Genomic DNA, 22,545 nt, shown 5'->3' on the forward strand with positions numbered 1-22,545 from the left:
GTAGTCCGTGTGTCTGTCCTCACACCTGCAACCCCGGCCCCGTCAAGGACACACGCCAGGGGCGCTGCCAGGCCTCTCCCTCTGTCCCTTGGCGGCCGCTGGCTTTGCAGGCCCGCCTCCCTCGGGAGCAGAGCTCAGGCTCGGCGGGAACATTCGTCAGGGAGCCAGGGAACGGCGTGTCACATTCCGGGAGGCTAATGAGCTCAGACCTCAGCTCCGGCGATGACCCGGCCAAGGAGGCTGCATGTGATCATTACTCGTCCGGGTTCTGCTCACTGTCCCTGACGTGTCGCTGGCCCCTCTCTGTATGGGGGATCCAGAGCCCCCTCTCCCCTTCCTCCACCCACAAGGGCCGGGACGAAACCCACGCCCTGGAGGAGCTCACGGCCGGGCCCAGGGGACACACGCAGCTCATCTGAATGTCACAGATACTTAAGTTACTAGGCCTCTCTGCCATGATGTTCTCATCCGTGAAATGGGAACAACTGGGCCCTCAACTCAGGTCTTCCAGGCCCAAAATCAAGGGACTGGCCGGGCCGAGCTCTCATCTGGAACGCGGGAGCCCCTCACACTCCTGTGAGCTGTTGGCAGAATCCACTCAGTACAGCCTGGGGCCCTGGACCCCATTCTTCCAGCTGAGGGCAGCGTTTGCTGTGAGATTCCCGACGTGGCCGCTTGCTTTCTCCAAGGCCGGCAAATTGCTACTGCTGCTGCTTCTGGTCTTTGTGTCTCTCTGTCTCTCTTTCATTTTGGTAACAAAAAACAAAACACAAAACCTATGCCTCCGTCTCACCCATTTTCACGTGTGCAGTTCATCAGCGTTAAGAGTGTTCTTATCAATGTCCAATGGGCGCCTTCCACTTTTTCATCTCACAAAGTTGCAGCATATTAACCACCAACCCCACAAGTCCGTCCTCCAGCCCCTGGAACCCACCATCTACTTTCTGTCCGTGAACATGACTGTACTGGATACTCCTCGGGTCTCTTTTAAGACCTTGCCTGATTAGATCAGGCCCACCCAGATACTGACCCTGTTCACTGACCCAAAGCCAACTGATTAGGGGTCTCCCTTGTATCTGCAAAACCCTTTTGCCATTTCACGTTAGCCTGACCGCAAGGGTGGCATCTATTCGTAGGTCCCGCAACCAAGAACCGCAGGGATGAGACAGAGCGTGGACACGAGTGGGTGTCCTTGGGCAACATCTTGGAATTCACAGCGGGGGGCGGGGCAGGACAGACGGGGGTGGGGGTGTAGATGAGGTCAGGTTCTCTCCCCTGGAAAGGACTGGAGCCTCTCACGATAACTTCCGGCCTCCCCTCCACACGGGGGCAGGTCAGGGCGGCGGCCTGGGTGCGTGTGCTCGAGGTCCCTGGAATGGGGCCTGAGCCTCTGGTGCTGGCTGTTCCCACAATTCATGCCTCTCTCCCCTCCATGAAGGAACCTACCAGAAGGGGAAGGGCTGCCTGAGAGGCAGGAGGCAAGGCCCCCAGAGCTGTGGGGGAGAGGAGGGCACCACCCTGAACCACTGAGGCAGGGACTCCTGTTGAGCGTCTGACTCTTGGTTTTGGCTCAGGTCATGGTCTCATGGTTTGTGGGTTCGAGCCCTGCACTGGGCTCTGTGCTCACAGCATGGAGCCTGCTTGGGCTTTTCTCTCTCCCTCCCTCTCTCTCTCTCTCTCTGCCCCTCCCCTGCACTCTCTCTCGCTCTCTCTCAAAATTAAAAAAATAAAAATCAGGTGAAGCCGTGAGTACATTTGGATGCAGGTGGGATAAAACGTGCCGTGCACACTACAAACACCTCCTTCTCCCGTGTCCTGACTCCCGTCCCAGCGGTACTGCCAGCGCGGAGGGGGTGGAAGTCCCACCAGGATGAGGTGGCACCGGCTCGGCCCTGGTTGAGGCTTCGGGCAGGCTGTCTTGAAGGAGCACACTCCCTTCTTCCCCTTTGTGGCTGACAGGACTCTAAGAGCCTCAGATCCCTGCTCCCAGGCAAACACATTGTGTACACTAACCCTCAGTGTGGACAGGACCTGGGAGTGTGGTAAGATACTATTTCCTGCTGAGGCCATTTTTTTTTTTTTTAGACACACAGGGAGCTCGTACGTGCACAAGCAGGGGAGGGGCAGAGACAGACAGACAGACGATCTCAGGTAGGCTCCATGCTCAACACAGAGCCCGACACAGGGCTCAATCCCCTAACACTGGGATCATGACCTGAGCCAAATCAAGAGTTAGATGCCTAATCGGCTGAGCCCCCCAGGCGCCCCATGCTTAAACTATTTTGTATGGAAGAAGGAGTTTGAGTAATGTCATTAAGGCCCCAGATCAGCTGACTTTGAGTTAATTAAAAAAAGGGAACACATCTGGGTGAGCCTGGCCTAATCAGGTGAGCCATTCAAAGGGTCAGAGACCTTCCTGAAGTGAGAGACTAGAAGCGTGAGGGGCCAGTGGAGGAGGCCTCGTGGCCCCTGAGAGCTCAGGGTCGCGCCCTGCTGGCGAGACGGCAGGGATCTCAGTCTGATGACAAAGAGACTGAACCCTGAGGGCAGCGCCAGCAAACCTGGGGGTGGGTCCTTTCTCACTCAAGCCCTGTGAGGCCTTGAGCACAGATCCCAGCCACACTGTCCACACTGCAGGCCTGCAGCCCAGGAGCAGATAAGCCACACGGAGCTCAGTGTGTGGTGAAGTTACGCAGCCCCTGCGCTAACGCACTTCGTGCTCTCCCCTCCCTTCCACGGTCAGTCACACGCGAGGGGTGCTCCTCTTGCTCGGAAACCCCCAGGCTGTGGGGAGCGGTGGGCCGGGACTCCCTCCAGGTGCCATCACGTGGGGGCCGCAGTGACGGTTAGAGAGCACTGCAGCTGCAGTTTGTGCCAACCAGGGGCAAGCACCACCGCCCCCCCCCCCCCCCCCCCCCCCCCCCCGCCATGCACTTGCATTTCCTGCACCTGCTCAGGCCTCCACCGGGCTGATGTCGGCCCAGGAGCCCTCCGCCCCCGAGTCCCTCTGCCTGGCTCTGCGCCCCACTGGACCCTCTCCAGGCCGCCCCTTACCCCTCCTTCCTGCGTTCCCCAACCCTGCCCCCGGGGCTCCTGCAGCCAGATACTAGCAGTGAGCCCGGCGGGGCCCAGGCACACAGACGGACGTATGGACATTTGCTGCCTGAACGACTGGGAGGGAAGGAAAAGGAGGAACCGACAACCCACGGGCTCCAAGGGAATCAGGCCAAGCACAGGCCCTGGGGAGACGCGGGACCCCCGTGCCCACCCCAGGGGAGGCCCCGGTGGCTCCCACCCGGCTCCCGGCCCCCCCCCCACAATCTTCCTGTCCTAGGTGACTGTCACCCTGTGTGTGTTTTGAGTCAGTCAAGAGGCTGCAATTTGATGACTAGGGAGCCAGGCGCAGGTGCATCATGCGCTGCCCCGAGGGAGGCTGACTATGCCAGTGGTTGCCCAGCAACATGCATGTGCCTGTGATGCGTGGTCTCCGTCCCTGGGTGGCCACCAGGCTGCTCTGGCTCCAGCAGCCCCGCCAATGGGTCCCCTGCTCAGGCGACCTGCCATGTGAACCTCACTGGGTCTGGGTGGTCAACTCAGTAAAATCCATAGAAACTTGTGGTGCAGCTTGGCCCACAGGGGCGGGAAGACAGTTTGGGTGGGACCCAGGCAGTGACACGTGTGGACAGTAAGACGTAACCTTGACTCCCTGTAGGAGGGGAGAGTCCTGTGCCGCTGGGATTTCTCGCCTCACCACGGCAGACATTGGGGCAGGTCACGGTCTGGGGGCGTCCTGGGCACTGTGGGGGCAGAGCAGTATCCTCAGACCCGCCACTCGATGCCAGGAGCTCTCTGGTCGGTCGTGACGGCCAGAGACCTCCCAGGATGTGGGCCCATGGCCCCTGGGGCAGCCCTGGGTGAGAGCCTGGGGCTCGAGCTCATGTGGGAGCCACCGTTGCTGCCTTGGGAAGCACCCCATGCCATGTCTGCCAGATCAGCGCTGCGGGCCCAGGGGGAGGGTTTCAGGCACTGTGGGCTGCAGCAGCCCCCCGCCCCGGGCCCGCTTCTGCACGGCGCACTCCCCCCCACCCCCGGGCCCGCTTCTGCATGGCGCTCTCCAACTATGCATGTGCCGTGTGTGTGTTTTCTGCTGGGAAGGCAAGCGCAGCCCGCGACCTTTCCTGAGCAGAACATTTTAAGGTTTTGACTGTGGGTCTTGGCAGTTCTTGCAGGAGAACAGCTTGTCCGCAGAAAGAACTGATAATAACGTGCATTTCCACATGCCTGGGAGGGACTCGAGGCGGGGAATCGGTGGGGACGGGGGTGGGGGGGGGCAGTGCTCTTACGGGTGCTCGGGGGCTGCAGTCAGCTCCGCTCGAGGACCACTCTAGAGATAAAAGGCTCCAGCAGTGCTTTTGGCAGGAAAGCTCACCAGCTCCCGGGAGGACAAGGGGCAATCGGGAAAACACACTCAGCTGTCTGAAGGTCACGGAGTTCCTCTGTGCTCTGTGCAGTGAGCAAGAAGGCTGGGAAGTGCGTGTCCTTGTCCAGGCACTCTCCCCCCTTCCCCCCTCCACACTGGGAACATCGCGGCCAGCCACTCTGTGGGGGCTGAGCAGAGGCCCTGGCCCCCACCCCCTTGCTGCTACACCCCCAGCATGACAGTCAGGGATGTCCCCGACACGGCCCAGTGGCCGCTGGGGACAAGACCACCCCCGTGAAAGAATCGTAGACTTAACCTAATCCATCCTTCCTGCTGTGGTCCCATTTCGGGTGCTCAGCAGCTGCCCTGTGGTTCATGCGCGCCACGCTGGAAACGGCAGCTCAAAGACAATGTCACGCCCAAAGGAAATCTAGCGGCACCGCCACCGTGGCCTGGTGAGCCCGGGTGACTCCCAAGGCGAAAGTCCAGCACCCTCAGGGGATAGGAGGGCCTCCCCAGGAGGCCTCAGCTGCAACCCCAGCCCCCAGAGCTTCCATGGATGGGGGTAGGGTCCACCAGTGGCTGGGAACTTGTTAAAGACACAGTATGAGGAAGACCATTAAGACAGCGTCCTTGTCCTGTCCCCAGGGGACGCTGGGCCATGTCTGGGGACATCTGTGGTCATCACACAGGGCGCTCCTGGCATCGGGGGGTGGGGCCAGAGATGCTGCTTGACCCCATAAGCACTCAGGACGCGCCCAGAGAGTCACCCGCCTGACCTCAGCAGTGCTGGGGCCGGGGGGGGGGGGGGGGGGGGGGGGGCACAACGGTCTCCGGTTCCTGCTCGCATGTCAGCTCTGTGGAACCAAGGGTTTCACTGTGTGGTCACTGCCGTTTCTCCAGGGCCAGGCGCAGGCACTGCTCAGAAACCCCTGGGCCCCAGGGACCACGCTAGAAGGTGTGATGTGGGCCAGATTCCACACCCAGGGGGGCCCGGGGGACTTCTGAGGGTTCGTGCCATTTAGGTGAGTCCCAAAGGAAAAGCTGTGTGGGGCCACAGCCACTAGCCCCTGCTCGGGATAATGGAGGAGGGAAAGTTCCAGAAGCCAGACTCAGTCCTCGAGCAGCCGGGCTCCCCACCCCCAATCCTGTGCCTTTGCTTCTGTGTTACAGCCTCTGCTCTGGCCACCAAGGTGTGCCCAGGTCCAGGGTGGATTTGGGGGTGCAGGTGTGCCGGTGCCCTGAGCCCCCAAGGTCACAGGCCAGTGCTTCCCGCCTCCCTCCTACACCCAGTGGAAGGGGCCGGCTGGGGCCCAGTCCGAGGCGGCTCTGGATCTGCGACGGGAATGGGGGTGGGGTGAGGGTGACCATGGGACTGTCGGGGCTGCAGTGTCCTGGAGAACGGGGACAGGGCGCTCACAGTGGTCCAGCAGGGGTGAGGGGGGACTGGAAATACAGGGCGCGCCCACCTGTGCCGCCTCCGCCCACACAGGCTGAGGCCCAGCGGAGGCGGACCCCGTGGACCTTCTCCGCCCCCTTGTGGCCACCAGCGGGAACTGCAACACCCTGGCGGAGGATGAGGCGGGAGCCCAGCCCCACACCCCAGGAGCAAACACCCCTAACTCCTGGTCCTCCTTGAGCTCTGACATGTGCTGGAGGGCGGGTTCTGCAGCCAGGGCAGGTGGCGGGACCCCTGCTCAGCGACACCCCGGCTGCTCAGGTGGTTAACCCTGGCCGGGGTCTAGCGTGTCGGTGCGCCTGCGGGGCGGGTCCAACGAGCGACTACGAAATTCGCACGTGGGCACCTGGGGGGCTCAGTCGGTTAAGTGTCCAGCTTCGGCTCAGGTCATGATCTCATGGTCGTGAGGTCGAGCCCCGCATCAGGTTCTGTGCTGGCAGCTCAGAGCCTGGAGCCTGTTTCAGATCTGTCTCCCTCTCTCTCTGCCCCTCCCCCACTCATGCTCTGTCTCTGTCTCAAAAATAAGTAAAAACTATTAAAAATTAAAAAAAAAATTCGCAAGTGAGTGTGGAAAGCCCGACACCCCCCTCGAGGTGCTCCCGCAGGCCCTGCCCACGGCGTACCTGCGCACCGCGCCCCCCCAGGGGGCATCACCGCACGTCCCTGCGATGCCTCCCGGCACCCCCCCCCCCCCCGGGGCAGGGGGAGACTCACCAGCGTGTCTGCATCAAAGATTTAAGTATAAACGATGCAATCTGAACAAAATGCAGGTTAATTGCTTTCTGTCATCTTGAAATTTGGGGGCGCGCCAAACACAACACATTCCCAAAGAGGAAAACCCCCGGCGGGTAGAGGGCCCCGCGCGCTCAGAAAAACATTCACGGCCTTCGTGACGGACGGACCCGGACGGGGTCCAAACGAAGAAAGAAAGGAAGTCCTGACACACGTATAAGAAGAGTTCAAACACGCCGATGAGAGAGAAGCCCCGCCGGGAAGGTCAGGAAAGCGCGCAGCCAGGCGCGCACAGCACGCACAGCTGAGGGGCCACGAAGCCCCGAATGACCCCGACGGGGCCGCCCTGACACCGCCCGGCTGCTCTGGCGGGTGGGAGGGAGCCCCGGAGACGGTGCATTCCTGGGGGGCGCCCGGGCTGTCAGAAGAGGCGATGGGGGCACCAGATTCTCCCTCTCTCTCTCACAGGCGCGGCAAATGAATGCATGAGAATTCACCGCAAACGACAACCAGCCAAGGATGTATAAAGTTTGTGCAAGAATTCATCCCAGAATATCAAAAGGAGAGAGAGAAAGAGAAAAGAAAAACAGGAAAAGAAAATGAACCCCCCCCAAGCCCACCCCGAGACCCATTAAATCAAGTTATAAAATTACTTGAAATGTGGTACAGGGGCGCCTGGGGGGCTCAGTCAGTTAAGCATCCGACTCTTGGTTTCTGCTCAGGTCACGATCTCACGGTTGGTGTGTTTGAGCCCCGCGTGGGGCTCTGCGCTGACAGCACAGACCCTGCCTGGGGTTCTCTCTCCCCTCCTCTCTGCCCCTCCCACTCGCACTTTGTGTCTCTCAACAAAGAAAACAAGAGATGTGTGACAGTTTGCCTAGAATACGGATGCTAAGCCAGCGTCAGGAGAGGTGGTGGAAACACAGTTTACTGTCGAGGAAAGACGCCCAGAGTAAATCCCAGGGCTCTGAAGTCCTGCGTGTGGATGTAACTCCCTGAGGTGCAGGGAGAACGCACCCCAGCACGCTGGCCCAGCCGGCGCTGGGCAGGGCCTATAGGAAGGTCGGCTGCTCCTTTGTGAGTATTAACCCTTCTTTAACAGGCCAGCATGTGCCCGCGCCGAGCCGGGCCTCACACGGAACCCTGTGCGTCCCGCTGGGCGCCCACGCGTCACCCCCGCCCCAGGGCTCCCATCTCAGCTCTAGGTCTCTGTCCTCCGGAACGGCCTCTCTCCTGAGCGGAGCCCACATCCACAGCTGGGGCGCCAGGTGGTGCCATCGCGCCCACGCGGTTTTCCTGGCGCACATCCGGAGTCCCCATTCCCTCCCCAGCCCCTGGCGCCCACCAAGCACCTTCCTATCCCTGCAGATGGGCCTTTGCTAGAAACTTCCCCGAGAAGGACCCAAAGGATGTGCGTCTTCGGGGGCTGCTTCCTTCTCTGACATTGTTTCCTCCAGACTCGGCGCGCACACGGCTTGGGCTGTCCGACATCACCGAGACATCCCACCTCCCTCAGATTTATGGATAAATCGAACACAGCCCTAATCCAGGTTCCAGCGGCATTTCTGCTGGACACCAGAGGTGGATTCTAAAGATGACAGGTGACAAGACAGAGAAAAGCCCCGGAGGGCGGGGAGGCCTCCGTGGACCGGCCGGAGGGGAGACGCGGGGCTACTGCAGGCCAGCGCCCCCTTCCCGGCCCCCCTTCAGCCGACCCTCCTCCTACACAGCCGAAGCCACTCAACACCCTCTGGGAATGAGACCAGACGGACGGACGGAGTCAAGAGAGCAGGATCTGAGCCTCGTCTCTGCAGCTACCTTGGTAACAAGAGTGTCCCTGAGGCCGCGCAGTGCCTCCAGCCACCAGGACGGGCACCAGATTTGAGACAAAGTCCGTCACGTCCAGTGACTGGGCTCTGGTCTTGCCAGTGGCTACCCTGCGCACCCCGTGAAGCCCTTCGGGAGGCACCCGCCTCACAGCAAGCCACCCTCCTGTGTCACCCCTGCCCAGAGCCACCAACCAAACACCCCCCTGAACTTCGACGGCAGAGTAGGAAGACATCACAGCACTGACCTGTGCACGAGGCGTAGCTGTCCTCAGCGCCGCGGCTCAGGAACCAGACATCCACTCCCTGCAAGAGAAGCGGAACACTTCAAGCGGAGCACCATTTGGCCAGAAACACGTGCTGGGCAGGGGCGGCAAAGAAGGGTCTGGAGCTCACGGTCACAACATCATAAAGGCCTGCCTTTCAGCTGTTCTGCCAGACCCAGTGGCTCCCGGTGCAGAGGTGGGACGTGACCCAATTTGCCAGAAAGATCTATTAGAAGTTTGCCGGGTCGTCCCTACTAAATTCTCCAAATGCTCCCAAACTACACTGAGGCAAGGATCGCATGCTTACGTGACCTTTCATGCTTTATAAGGATGTTCACCTACATCACGTGACCCTCAGGGTCCCCTGTGGGGAAGCGGTGCAAACTGAGTCAACCCCCTGCCCTGGGGCACCCACCCAGTCACCCAGGTCTGCCTGCGGGGACATGAGGGCCAAATGCAAGGTGGGATCCAGAATGGGGTCCCAGGGCAGGATGGGCCTCAGGGGCAAACTGGTGAAATCTGAATAGAGAGTGGGGCTGGGTTCATGGACCAGCACAGTTGTCACAAATGCACTGTGGTTCTGGAAGGCTCGGCCGCAGGGGAGGCTGGATGAAGAGCAGACTGGAATGCTCTTTTTTAATTTTTTTTTTTTCATTTTTATTTTAGAGAGAGTGAAAAGAGGGACAGAGGGAGAGAGAGAGACAGAGAGAGAGAGAGAAAATCCCTAGCAGGCTCCATGCTCCCCACGACTTGATCCCATTTGCAACTCTCCTGAAAATCTAAAACTATTTTAAAATTGAAAGGTTATTTAAAAATAACTCAATTAAAAGATTTAGATGCCAGCTCCCTTTCCTCGCTTTCCCCAGAGTTCGGGCCGTTGTGTTGTCAATCTGGGGCCAGGATAGAGAACTGCAGTCCCCACCATCACCTGCAGGTGGCGCTGCTGCCTCAGTAATGACGCAGACGCCGCTGGGGAGCTGCTGGAGCCCAGCTCTCCGCAGAGGCCGATGGGGGCGGGGGAGGTGAGAAGCAAGCCCCCCCACCCCCCACCCCGCCCTAGAGGACTCACTTCAGCCTTGCAGGAGCCGTCCATGCATATGATCGTTCAAGTTTTTATTTCCAAATCAAGTAAAGACTCACGAGAAATTGCAAAACTGCAGAGGGGCCCGGGCAGCCCGCACCCAGCTCCAGCCGTGCTGGCTGCCTACACAACCCGGGGCCGTTGTCCAAACCGGGAAACTGACCGGTCGCGAGGCATTGTTTTCTAAGGCCCTCTCACTGCGACGGAGCCCTCAGGCCACATGGAGCACACAGTTCGGTGCTATTTACTATTTTCAGACTTGTGCAACCATACCGCAACGAATTTTAGGACTTTTTCATCATCCCTAAAGGAAGCCTCATCTCCAGCAGGAGAGACCCCCTCCCCTCCCCCCGGCCCCCACGAGCCCCCTTCCGTCCGTGGACGAGCCTGTTCTGGACGTTTCACACACGTGGACTCACACCCCGCGTGGCCTCCCGTGTCCGGTTCCCTCCCTGGGCGTCGTGTGTTCGGGGCCCGTCCGCGGGGCGGCGGGTGTGGGCGCCTCGCTCGTGCTCGCGGCCGAGGGACGTGCGCGTGCGCGTGCGCGGTGGATGCATCTGAGGGACGTGCGCGCGCATGGACGGATACGGCGCGTGGACCCCTCCCCCCTTCGCTCCTGAGGGACACGCAGGTGTTCAGGCCTCCAGGCTGCTGCTGTGGACGTGGTGTCACGACTCCTTCTCTCTAAAGATGGTTTCTCACCTCTGCCTTCACACGTGCCAACCGCAAGTCTCCCCGTCCCTAGCCCTTTAACACCAGCCGCTGGCTGCCCTCCAGCCCCGGGACCTGAACTTGAGTGTTGAGGCGACCACCGCAGGCGCCCAGGCCAGCTTGAACGCGGGCCCATGAGACAGGCTGTGAGCGGCACTGGCTGGCGCCCTGCTGTCCCCGTGACCTTCATCCGGGCAAAAATGCTGGGCTTTCGCTTTCCCGGTCAGGGGGAACCACGGGCCACGCTGAAGGACGAGCAGCGGATGCTGAGGTGGGACCCTGGGCCTCCGGGGCCCGCCGACCCCACGCCGACCCCACACGGACCCCCGCGCGGGAGGCACACCTCGGGCACCAACCAAGGCAACACTGGCGGAAAGCGCCACGCGCCGAGGGGGACATAAACCACGCCTGGAAAGAGACACCGTTCATGATGGCGCCCACTGGGGCACCTTCGTGGGAAGGACTTTCCCCTACGCTTGTCCTGGGCCGCAGTTCTTACAACCTGGGACCCCCATCCTGTTCACATGTGCTCCCTTTTTCTTTTCCTTAAGTTGAGACGTGATGCACCTCCCACAAAAGTCAGCGTGTCTAATGCAGTGGCGTTTAGGATATTTGGAGGGTTGTGCGTCCACTGCACTAATTGCAGGACGTGGATGTCACGTCCGCCCCCGCCCCCGCCGCTAGCCGGAGCAGAGGCCCCGGGTGCCCGAGCGCGCACCCGGCCCGCACTCAGTAAGCACGGGGGCTCCGTGCCCGGGCCGGTGCTACGGCAAAGCCTTTGCCGTAGAGCTGGGAGGACCCGGGGGAGGCCACGCGGCCCCCGCAGAGCTGCTGGACGTGGGCGAGTCCCAGCCCCAGCCTCGCCTGTGAACTGTAAGGGGCGGGCACCCCACCGCGCGCCTACGGGACGGGCGCAGCGGCTCGGGGAGCCCCGTTCTCAGCGGTTGCCAGCAGCTGCGTTATTTATCAACGTGATGAAGGAAGACAAAACATGCGGATCACAAACCGGGGGCACTCCGGGGTCTTCTGCCATTAAATTCCTGGTGTGTGTGTGTGGGGGGGGGGTTCTGTCGCCCTTGTAATTCTGGAGGGGCTCGATGCACCTGCACCCCAGTGTCCCCAAACGGTGAACTGGGTCACGGGCAGCGGGACCCTGAGCTCCCAAACCTGGAGATCTGAAACTGCCAGAAACAAGGCCATGAAACAGGGTGTTAGGGGAGACAACAGGTCAGCTTCTATTTGAAGGTCTGCACCCAACCGGACACACTAGCTCAGAGCTGCTGCCACCTCTGAGTGCCCTGTGCCCTCCCGGGAGGCAAATCCCTTTTCTGGCAGGACCCTGTCACCAACCTCCTGGGCCAGGGGAGGGGTGGGGCAAAGACAGAACTAAATGTCAACAAAGACTTTGGTTAACGGTCACATATCAATATTGGCTCATCGACTGCAACCAATGTGCCCCGCTGAAGCAAGATGGTGACAGCAGGGGACATGTGGGGGGCAGGGGGGTATGTGGGAGCTCTGTTCTCTCCATTTTTCCATAACCTAACACTACTCTGAAAAGCAGTCTATTAAGAGAAGATCTTGAAGAGTCAAATTAGGAGAATTCTGATTTTAGAAAGGAGGCAGGGGGGAGGGGAGAGGGAGCCCATCTTAGACCAGATGATCACTGAGCGCTCCCATTTCACCAGTGATTGCTTCAACTAGCTGTTATGAACCAGACCCAGAGAGGAGCTGGGTCAATCTTGGCCAAATGCATTGCCTACTCCCCGACCCCCGCCCCGAAGTCTCTGCAAGTATTGTAACAATACAATAGACCGCTCAGGCCGGGATAAACCTATACCAGAGCCCCGCCGCGCCCCCACCCCCACCCCCGGCCCAGGGACCACAGCAGCCCTGTGAGCCGATCAGATGAGAGCCCCAATACAGTCAGTCGCAAACCAGCCCCCTCAGATCACTGCCAAATCTTTCTGCCAACGGAAAGCGTATTGTAGCCGTGGTGGGGATACCCCACCCCTTTCCTGTCCGAGGTCCCCACAGGGTGCAGCGGTTTACTGTGACAGCCGTGGGGAGCCAGCCCTCCTGCCGGCAGCACTGACTCACCCACGTCCCCACCTAGACCTGTAGCTGGCCATCACCTGTGCTAATGGAGAGCACTGAGCAGCACTGGATTCATCATATTCTTGCTTCCCAACATCTATCGACCTGATAGTCTGGGGAGACATGAGAGCCCAACGGGACCCCGGAGAACAGAACAGCAGGGTGAGAAAACGAAGGCTTTGGAATTTCGCACAACGTAAACGCCAGCACCCCCTTTCTGAAACTGAAGGAAGCCCCTGCCTTATCTTCTTCCCTGTGTCTCTCCCTCCACCCCCAGCGATGACTCTCCGTGGGGGCCATGCTGGGCGGCACCCCTCAACCCCGCCCACACGATGCCAAGGACACCCCAGTCGCGATGACCACAAGTGTCCCCAGGCACCCCCACCACCCCAGGGGGGACCCAGCATTCAGTAACAGGCAGATCTCCCCTTGCCTGGGCCACAGTTCACGTCTCCAGGAACTGAGCAGCTGGGACAGGGACATCGGAGCCCCTACCTCCCCACACTGACGCCCCCTGCCCCCCACCCCCGGGTGCAGCAGGAGCACAGGCCTCCAGGGAGGCTCCATATAGCCACGCGGCCCAGGCCCAGCCGCTGTCCTTCATGCACTCGCTGCTGCCATCACCCCAGCCTTCCCTGTCACCACAGCAACCATCTAAATATGTCACCCTGACGAGGCTCTGATTGCAAATGAAGGGGGGGAGGAGGAGCCTAGGGGAAGGTGGGGGACAGAGGCTGGGGACAGGAGGTGACCCGGCTGATGGCGGGCTCTGCCAGGACTAGCCCAGGTCAGGCACCATCACACCCCTGATCAGACAGGACACGGGGGCACCATTCGCTTGACCCCAGGGTTAAAGGTCTCTGGGAGCCAAGCACAAGAAGGCGGCTGGAGTGCTGGTGCCCTTGCGCCTCAGATCCATGGTGACTCTGGAGGTGCTCCCCACCCTCCTCCACATAACCCAGACTGGGGGGGCTACCTGCTCCACACCTTCTGACCAGGACTGCCACCGTTTCTTCTGTCACATGCAGGCAGGGATCTGACTCAACTGTTTCCCAAACAAGCATCACAGGGTCTTCCCCCCCTCCCCGGCACTGCAGACACTGGGCTGGGTGGTTCTCTGTGGGGCGTCCCTGGCCCCCACCCCTCGATGCCAGGAGCCCCCCAGTTGTGAGGATCACAGACGTCCCCAGACATTGCCCCGTGTCCTGGGGGGCAGGCCGCTCCCTGTGCAGGGCTGCGGTCATCAAACCCCCACCGCCTGGAACTATAACATGGAGGGACAGGCAACTAATTTAGGAGAGGACCAATTTCAGAGGGAAAAAAAAAAGAAAACAGAATGTGTAAAAACAGATTTCTTTTTCCACTCAAAATTTAAATAGTTACACCGAGTCCCATGGAAAGGAGCTGGGTGGGGACAAATAGTCTTACGTCTGAGACACAGCACTGCCGAACACTGTCCCGGCTTTGTGGCTCATGGATGCTTCTGTGCCTGTTTCCGAATCTGTAGCACAGAGATGATGGGAGAACTTATCCCGTGAGTGTTTTCCAGATTAAATAGCTGAACATATACAAGCTGCTTATATCAGCGCCTGACACTGTTCATAGTTTAGTAGTTTAGAACCGCTTTAGGGGCGCCTGGGGGGCTCAGTCAGTTAAGCATCTGCCTCTTGATTTTGGCTCAGGTCATGATCTCACAGTTTGTGGGTTCAAGCCCCGTGTCGGGCTCTGTGCTGACAGCTCGGAGCCTGGAGCCTGCTTTGGATCTTGTGTCTCCCTCTCTCTCTGCCCCTCCCCTGCTCGTACTCTCTCTCTCTTTCAAAAATAAACAAACATTGGGCACCTGAGTGGCTCAGTCATTTGAGCGTCTGACTTTGGCTCAGGTCATGATCTCGTGGTTCCTGGGTTCAAGCATCGGGCTCTGTGCTGACAGCTCAAAGCCTAGAGCCTGTTTCGGATTCTGTGTCTCCTTCTCTCTCTGCCCCTCCCCCGCTCACACTCTGTCTTCGTCTCTCAAAAATAAATAAATGTAAAAAAAAATTTTTTTAATCTTAAAGAAAAACAAAAATAATAAACTTAAAATATTTTTTAAACATGGCACTGTATGTAGCCACAAATTCTCATACCCAAGCACCACTGCAGAGGCAGCATGCCCCTCTCATCCTGAAGCTAGACCCTGGGTCACATGGAACAGCTCCACGCTGGCCCTGACCGTCACCCAGCAAAATGACCTCTGACCATCCTGCAACACAAAACACTCATGACCACAGAGGGGTCACTTCTGCTGATGCCCGGAAGGTCACCTTGAAAAAAATCCATCACCCGACTTGCTGGTAGATACCTCATCTTCAGCTGACTAGCAAACCTTGGCTGTGAAGGGCACCTTGAACCTCTTGGTCTGGTAAGTGAATTCACCTCCGGTAATGCCCCCGATGGCCCCCCACCCCCAAGCGGGACGGCGTTTCTGCACTCGGGAAGTCTGAGAAGTCTGTGAATGTCACATGGGGGTCCTGGATGAAGTTCTGGGGCAGAAAATGAGAATTAGGAGGAAAGCAGAGAAGTCCAAAGTATGGCGTGTGATTAATAATGACACAGGAATATTGGTCTGTTAACTGTGGCGGGTGCACCGAGCTGATGGAAGGGGTTGGCCACAGGCGCCCCGGCTGTGGGCTGCGTGGGGACGCTGTACTGCCTTCCCACTTCCTCTGGGGATCTAAAACTATTCTAAAGTGAAAGTTGACTGAACAAGAGAAAAGAAGAGTGACGACAGGCAATTAGCCGCTGATGCTAGGGAACGCTTCAAAGTGTGACTGGGGGGGCACTGGGTCCCCGTGACAGCGTCTAATAATGACATGATTATATAAAACCTAGAAGGGAAAGACGCTAAAAACAGGATATGCTAATTGACAGGGGAAGTTTGATCTTCTGACAGGAAGGGGGGCGGGGGAAGAAGGTGACTGAGCGGCCCCGGGTCCTGCTGGAGCAAGCCTCTCTCAGCAGATCAAGACCCAGTGACGGTGACAGGCGAAGGGGTGCATTCACTCAGGAGGTTGTGGCACCCGGCAGCGCTCAAGCAATGCCTGCCGAGTATGCAGCCAGTGCCTGGGCCTGGAGGAGGGCAAAGGTTTTATGGATGGAGAATTCTGGAAAATAAGAGGAAAGCTGTGGGCCAAAGACAGACAACTAACAACTAATACAGCATCCTGGTCTTTGCAAATTACCCTATTAGATACTTTGTTCTACACCAGGGTCTCTCCCCCTCCGCCCCACAGACATTCAGAGCCGCTTCACTCTGTGGGGGCGTCTCAGGCACTGTGGGGGCTGAGCAGCATCCCTGGCTCCACCCCCTCCGTGCCAGGAACATCCCCAGTCATGACAACCACAGATGTCCCCAGACACCGCCCAGTGCCCGCTGTGGGGCAGAATCACCCCAGATGAGAACTACTATCCTACAATACCTAGGAATCTACATACAACCCATAAGGAGAATAATTATCCTTGCTCTACAGATGGGGAAACTGAGGCCCAGAGAGGAGATGAAACCAGCCTGAGGTCACCAAGCTAGAGAAGAAGGGGACAGTCATGAGTGTCGAATACCACTTTTAACACGGAGAAGCCTCTGAATTGGGAAGGAGGCAGCGCTGATCTATCAGAGACCGGAGACCAGAGCTGGCCCACCGCTTGCTTTGTAAACAGTTTTCCTCAAGCACAGCTGTGCCCATTCACTTACACACCGTCCAAGGCACATCTGCACTTCCAAAGGCAGCTGAAACAAAGACCTGTGGCCTGTAAAGCTGAAAACGCTTACCCTCTGGCCCTTAACAGAAAGGTTGCTGATAACTCAGAGAGAGATCCTACTCACCACCCCAAGGCCCCTCAGTCTCAGTGCCCAGGGAATACACTACTGAAGGGATCAGACGACAGTCAGCCTCCCCGGAAGTGAAGCAAGTCTGGCCTGGTTCTGCCTGGTTCTGGCCCAGGAGGCCCGCACCGTGTTCTCCTCCCGGCCCCGAGGGGGTCTGCCCCTCCCCATCTGCCTTCCCGGGAGCGCATGTCATCGTGGGTGTGCGGGGACTGTCAGTGAGTGGCAGCTGGCAGGGCGCCAGCCCGTGTGCTTTGGAGGCCCCAGTGTGTGGGCTGCGCTGTCACCTCGACCCTGCTCTCGCGTGGGACGGAGCGGAGGCTTCTGCTCCGAGCTCTGGTGTTCACCTGACTCTGCGCGTCAGCCCTGCAGCCTGGAGAGGCTGAGACGTGCTGAGTGGGGAGCACTGGTGCCCAGCTCGTCCTCTCCGGGCCTCGGCACAGCTCTGGGCCCCGGTGCTCACACCCACAGAATGTTCTGGAATCTGAAGGTCATCTCGCTTCATGTTCTCTCCCCCCAGCACCGGGGGCAGGTCACGCTCTGGAGGAGGGGGTGTCCTGGACACTCTGGGGGCTGAGCAGACCCCTGGCTTCACCGTCCCAATGTCGGGACCACTCCAGTCGTCACCAGATTTTGGCCGATGGAAAACATGGAAACTGCCTGCTCTGTAAAGGAGCTCCTGGATGTTCACACTGGACTCGCTCCTCCAGAGACTGAACCGGGGGCTCAGGGGCACCACAAAACCAAAGCTCCAGTGCAGCGACCCTGAGGTCTTGAGGCAGTCTGTGCCTGACAAGTTCCAAACACACGGTCTGGTCGGTCCTTGTTTTCGGCAGCTGGCGTACTTCCGGATCCGGCCCTCGCTGGCTACGCACTTCCCGGGGCGGCTGTAACAAGTGACACAGGCCGGGTGGCTTAACACCACAGGGACTTCTCCCGGTGCTGGAGGCCAGAGCCCCCGATGCAGGTGTGGTCAACAATGACGACTCGGGAGCGAGGAGACCCGAGGCCACCCCTCCATCTGCCCCAGACGCCGGTGGCTCTGAGCCCACATGGCCAGGAGTGGCCAGCCATGTCCCTCAGACGAACCACAACATGCTCCAAGGTAACCTTCACTCCCCTGCATTCCAACATGCTTTTCTGACTCACGGCCACCCCTGGGGAACTGTGTGTGGGAACGAGCAGGGCACGGGGACATTCCTCCACGAGGGTGGAGGGCCACAGTACGGGAGGGGGGAGTGTGCCACACTCTAGTGGCCCGTTCTGGGGTCACACGAGGGAAGTGGGCCCCAGGGCAAGCTGGCGGTGACAATGGGGGTCCTGGAGAGATGACACCTGGCTCGCTGGACAGGGGCACCTTTCCCAGCCCAGCTCTGTCACTACAAGGGAAGTGGCCTGATGTCATCAGCTCTTCCAAGTATTCTGAGGAGCTGGGAGATCTTTTATTGTAAAATCTCCTAATTTTTTAATGTTGGGAACAGTTCAAAGTTTAAAACCACTGGGTTCTGGCTCACTGGGTTCTGGCCCAGCCAGGGGGTCAAGGTCAACACCAAGAGCGGTAAGCCCTGTGGACAGCATGTGCCCCTGTGTTCTCATCCCAAAACCGCAACCCTCGTCTGACTGGGGGAAAACGCCGGATAAACCCAGATCAGGGATGTTCTGCAAGACTCCCGACCTGTCTCTGCACGACTGGCCCAGGCACAAAAGACACAGAAAGTAGGAGAAACCATCTCAGCCTAGAGGAGCCTTAAGGAGACGTGACAACTAACGTCATGCGGGGTCCTGGTTGGGGTTCTGGGGCAGAAAAGAGACATTTTCCAGGAAATGGGAAACAGTAAGAAAATCTAGATGAAGTATGGACTTTAGTTGATCCTAACGTATTAATACTGTTTCAATAATTGTGACAAACACACCACACTAACTAACATAAGATGCTAATACCAAGGGACACTGGGTGTGGGCCACATGGGAACTCTGTGTACTGTCTTTGCAACTTTTCTATAAATTCGAAACTATGTCAGATAACTTTAAGGACAGGTTTGCAAACTGCAAACTAGGCGCATTGCTGTAACACACCACAGGATGTTCACGATTGCCTTATACTTTGCTATTAAGGGCTCGATTTGGGGGCGCCTGAATAACTTAGTCGGTTAAGCGTCCGACTTTGGCTCAGGTCATGATCTCGCAGTTCATGAGTTCAAGCCCACGTTAGGCTCTGTGCTGACAGCTCAGAGCCTGGAGCCTGCTTCAGATTCTTTGTCTCCCTCTCTCTCTGCCCCTCCCCCACTCACACTGTCTCTCTCTGTCTCTTAAAAATGAATTAACTTTAAAATTTTTTTAAAAAAAGATTTGTCTTCCAAACTCAATGGGCTTGTTCTAAAAAGTGAATATCATGGGGCGCCTGGGTGGCTTAGTCGGTTGAACGTCCGACTTTCGCTTAGGTCATGATCTCACGGTTCGTGGATTCGAGCCCCGCGTCGGGCTCTGTGCTGACAGCCAGCTCAGAGCCTGGAGCCTGTTTCCAATTCTGTGTCTCCCTCTCTCTGACCCTCCCCTGCTCACGCTGTCTCTCTCTCTCTCCTAGAAATAAATAAAACATTAAAAAAAATAGGATATAAAAAAAAAGTGAATATCAGATAAATATAAATATATAGCCATGGTAATTTTGCTAGGGAAACTGCTGGGATGGTCAAGCTCCCAGGCATGTGGACAGGGTTTAATCTATGAACCAGCAGACCCAGGTAGGCGAGCAATGGCACAAATTAGAAGGTGGTAGAACCCCTTGGGGGGTGTGAGCCCAGCCCTTCAATGGTGCAGAGGGGCACAGAGGTCTCTGGCCTGTTAGCAGCCTCTCAGCCAAGGGAGGGCCTTGAAATGATATCAGTGGACACCACTCCAAAGCGGTATCAGTGACCACAGCTGCTGTCTGAGCTGGGGCTCTGAGAATCTTGATGCCACTTCACCTTCATGTCAATATGGCTGCAAGGTCAGGAACCACTCCCTTTCTATCTCAGTTAAGAAAAAAAACTGTGTTTGTTTGTTTGTTTGTTTTAAGCTAAACAAAACATAAAACACTGCCCAAAGCCAGTAAAAGGAAAGGAAGAATTCAAACTGAGGTTTAACTCCAAAGTTCACAAAGGGAGACATTTGGTATGACCTGGTGGATCTCCCTGGAGACACTCAATGTCTGGAGATGTTAGAGGTACTCCTGGCATGGAAGGGGTACGGGCAGGGATGCTGCTCAATCCCTACGGTGCCCAGGATGGCCCACAAACAATGACCCAGTCCCAATATCCACAGTGCCAAAGACGAGAGCCCTCGATAGACAGGGAAGGAGTAATAGTTTATCATACACCCGACCTATGCATGCTAACAAACACTACAGGAGATCCAAGACATTGGTAAGTACCAAGAACTACAGACAAGTACATCAACTAGCACAAGCCATCTTAGTTACATTTTCTCGAAAAGATACATTTGTACATGTACCTATACGTGCAAAGGAAAAACTTTTTAGAAGAAAACACCAGAACTGCTAACAATTACACTGGTGAGTAGGATTGAGAAGTAGGAGGTTTATTCTTTGTTTTATGTCCTTACATATAATTTGAGCATAACTGATCATTCAAAAATTAATTCTACTAACTGGGGATTTGATTGTATTAATTACCTAGCCCAAAATGTCAATAGTGCCTAGGTTGAGAAACCCAGATGCATGGAAAATATAATTTAATGAAACGACCACTGAAGAAGTGATATGTTAAAGATTACTTCACCAGAGAAGGGAGGCAGAGAAAGGGGAAACAGGAGAGAAAGCCTCATAATTAAGAGGGAAAAACAAATGCAACCATCAATACAGACCAGTATGTAAGACAGAATGAGTCAGTCACAGTTGGGGATAGGAGATGGCATCCAAGGTATGAAATCAAACAAAGTAGCAGCTATAGACTCCCCAACAGGAAACATGAGAATCAATTTCAACTCAATTACACAGCCCAACCTGTGCTTTAAAGACTGTTCCAGGGAGATAGATTACATGTAGAGCTGAGCTCCAGGCATCTGCTTCCCAGAAGGCAGTGGTACAGTCACATGCAGTCAATGAACAGGCTGTCCCATTCACAGGAGGAGCCTAGCGTTCCCCCATAAAAAGCAGGCACCATACTGAACACCTCCACACATAACTTACTGGGTGTTGGCCACAAGCTTTCTAGAAAAGCAAACTTGAGGATTTTAGCTCTGAGCTAAATAGTAAATTAGTATTTACTGGCCTCAATAAATAGCTTCTTAATTATAAAGGAAAATATATAGGTATTTTTCCCTCTGCCATTTTTATTTAACATTCTGTCATTGGCATTTTTCTAAGTACTCTTTGAAAACAATTTTCTAAAGGCTGCCATATATTTACATTATATATATTATGTATATATATATAATATAATATATATATACATTATATATATATTACATTATATGAGTTAATATACCATAAATGTACCAATTTCCTTACTATCGAGTATTTAGACTGTTCCCAATTTCTGCTTTATAAATAATGCTAAAGTTAACATCTTTATGCCTGTCTGTAATTACTTTCTCAGTATTCACTCTTAGAGATGGCATTATGGAATCAGAGAGCATTGAATATTTTTAAGATTTCTAAAAACACCCTACTAAGTTATTGTTGAGAAAGATTACACCATTTTATACTATCCTTCTGTCCACACCCTCATCAACACTGGTATTATTATTACTCCTCATCTACTTTAAAGGTGAAAAGTAGCATATTTGGGGGGGGGTTCCAATAAACTTTTTACTTTGGAATATTTTTAGATATGCTGGAGAGTTGTAAAGATAATACAGGCAGTTCCTGTATATCACTAACCCAGCTTCTCTTACTGTTGACAACTCACATAACCAGGATGCATTTGTCACAACCAAGACATCAACACTGCCATGTTACTATTAACCAAACCCCAGAGTTTATTCAGATTTCACCAGTTTTTCCACTGATGGCTCTTTTCCGTTCTAGGGTGCCATCCAGGATACCACAGTGCATTTAGCACACTTTCTACTTGTTGTTCTTAATTCTTTTTTTTTTTTTTTAATTTTATTTCTAGGATAGAGAGAGACAGCGTGAACAGGGGAGGGTCAGAGAGAGAGGGAGACACAGACTCTGAAACAGGCTCCAGGCTCTGAGCTGGCAGTCAGCACAGAGCCCGACGCGGGGCTCGAACCCACGAACCGCGAGACCATGACCTAAGCGAAAGTCGGACGCTTAACCGACTGAGCCACCCAGGCGCCCCTTGTTGTTCTTAATTCTTAAAACCACCTTATAAACTAAGGTATTAACATCTCCATTGTGCTGATATGATAAGATGAGATTTCAGAGAGGTTAACTGACTTGCCAAGGTCACACACCTGGTGAACAGCGGGCCCTGATGCAAGCCACACATGAAAGACTCCAGATCCAAAAATACCACAAGCATGGCTCCCTCTCTCTCATCCCATCCTCACCTCCTCCAGAATGCAAAGCCTGGTCTCTAATTCCCCACTAACAAACCTTGTGATCCAAGCAAGGTGATGGAAGTTGGGTAATTAACCAACAAGACAGAATGAAGTCATTTATTCTTCCCTTCAAATAGCCACGCTGGGAAACTATTTCAAAGCAATATGCCATCTTGTGACATCTCTGGATGCATCCTCAGAAATCACTTTTGGAGAGAGAAAAAATCTTATACCTGAGAAATATAGTCCCAGGACTTGGCAATGATATCTCCCATTCAACGCAAATCGACCCATCCTTGTGGGGCCATTGACCTTACTCCCCACCGAGTGACCTCTGGCTGGGTGGAAGGCCCTCTGAGATGGCCCCCTAGAGACCCCCATCTCCTGGTACTCACACTGTGTGTCAGGACCGCCCCTGAGCGTGGGCAGGACCTGTGCTTGCTCCTAGCCTCTAGAATGTGGTAGAGGTGATGGGATGTCACTTCCATGACTATCCGACATGACAAAGTAACTCCCATCTTGCTAGCAGACTGTCCCCTTTGCTGCTGTGATGAAGCAAGATGCCCACCAACCAGCAGCCAAAAAACTGAGC

At 56.0% G+C, this 22,545-nt stretch overlaps 1 protein-coding gene across 1 annotated transcript in view; it reads right to left on the minus strand.

Moving 5' to 3' along the window:
• GNG7 (G protein subunit gamma 7) overlaps window positions 1-22,545 on the minus strand; it is a 113,741-nt gene that overhangs the window by 76,661 nt on the left and 14,535 nt on the right. The window contains exon 2 of the mRNA XM_039248014.1: window positions 8,686-8,743. The gene's annotated coding sequence lies outside the window, so the exon portion shown is untranslated. The remainder of the gene's footprint in view (window positions 1-8,685; window positions 8,744-22,545) is intronic.

Source organism: Hyaena hyaena, unplaced genomic scaffold (genome assembly GCF_003009895.1).
Source record: "Hyaena hyaena isolate Hyena2069 unplaced genomic scaffold, ASM300989v1 scaffold_302, whole genome shotgun sequence".
Lineage (NCBI taxonomy): Eukaryota > Metazoa > Chordata > Mammalia > Carnivora > Hyaenidae > Hyaena > Hyaena hyaena.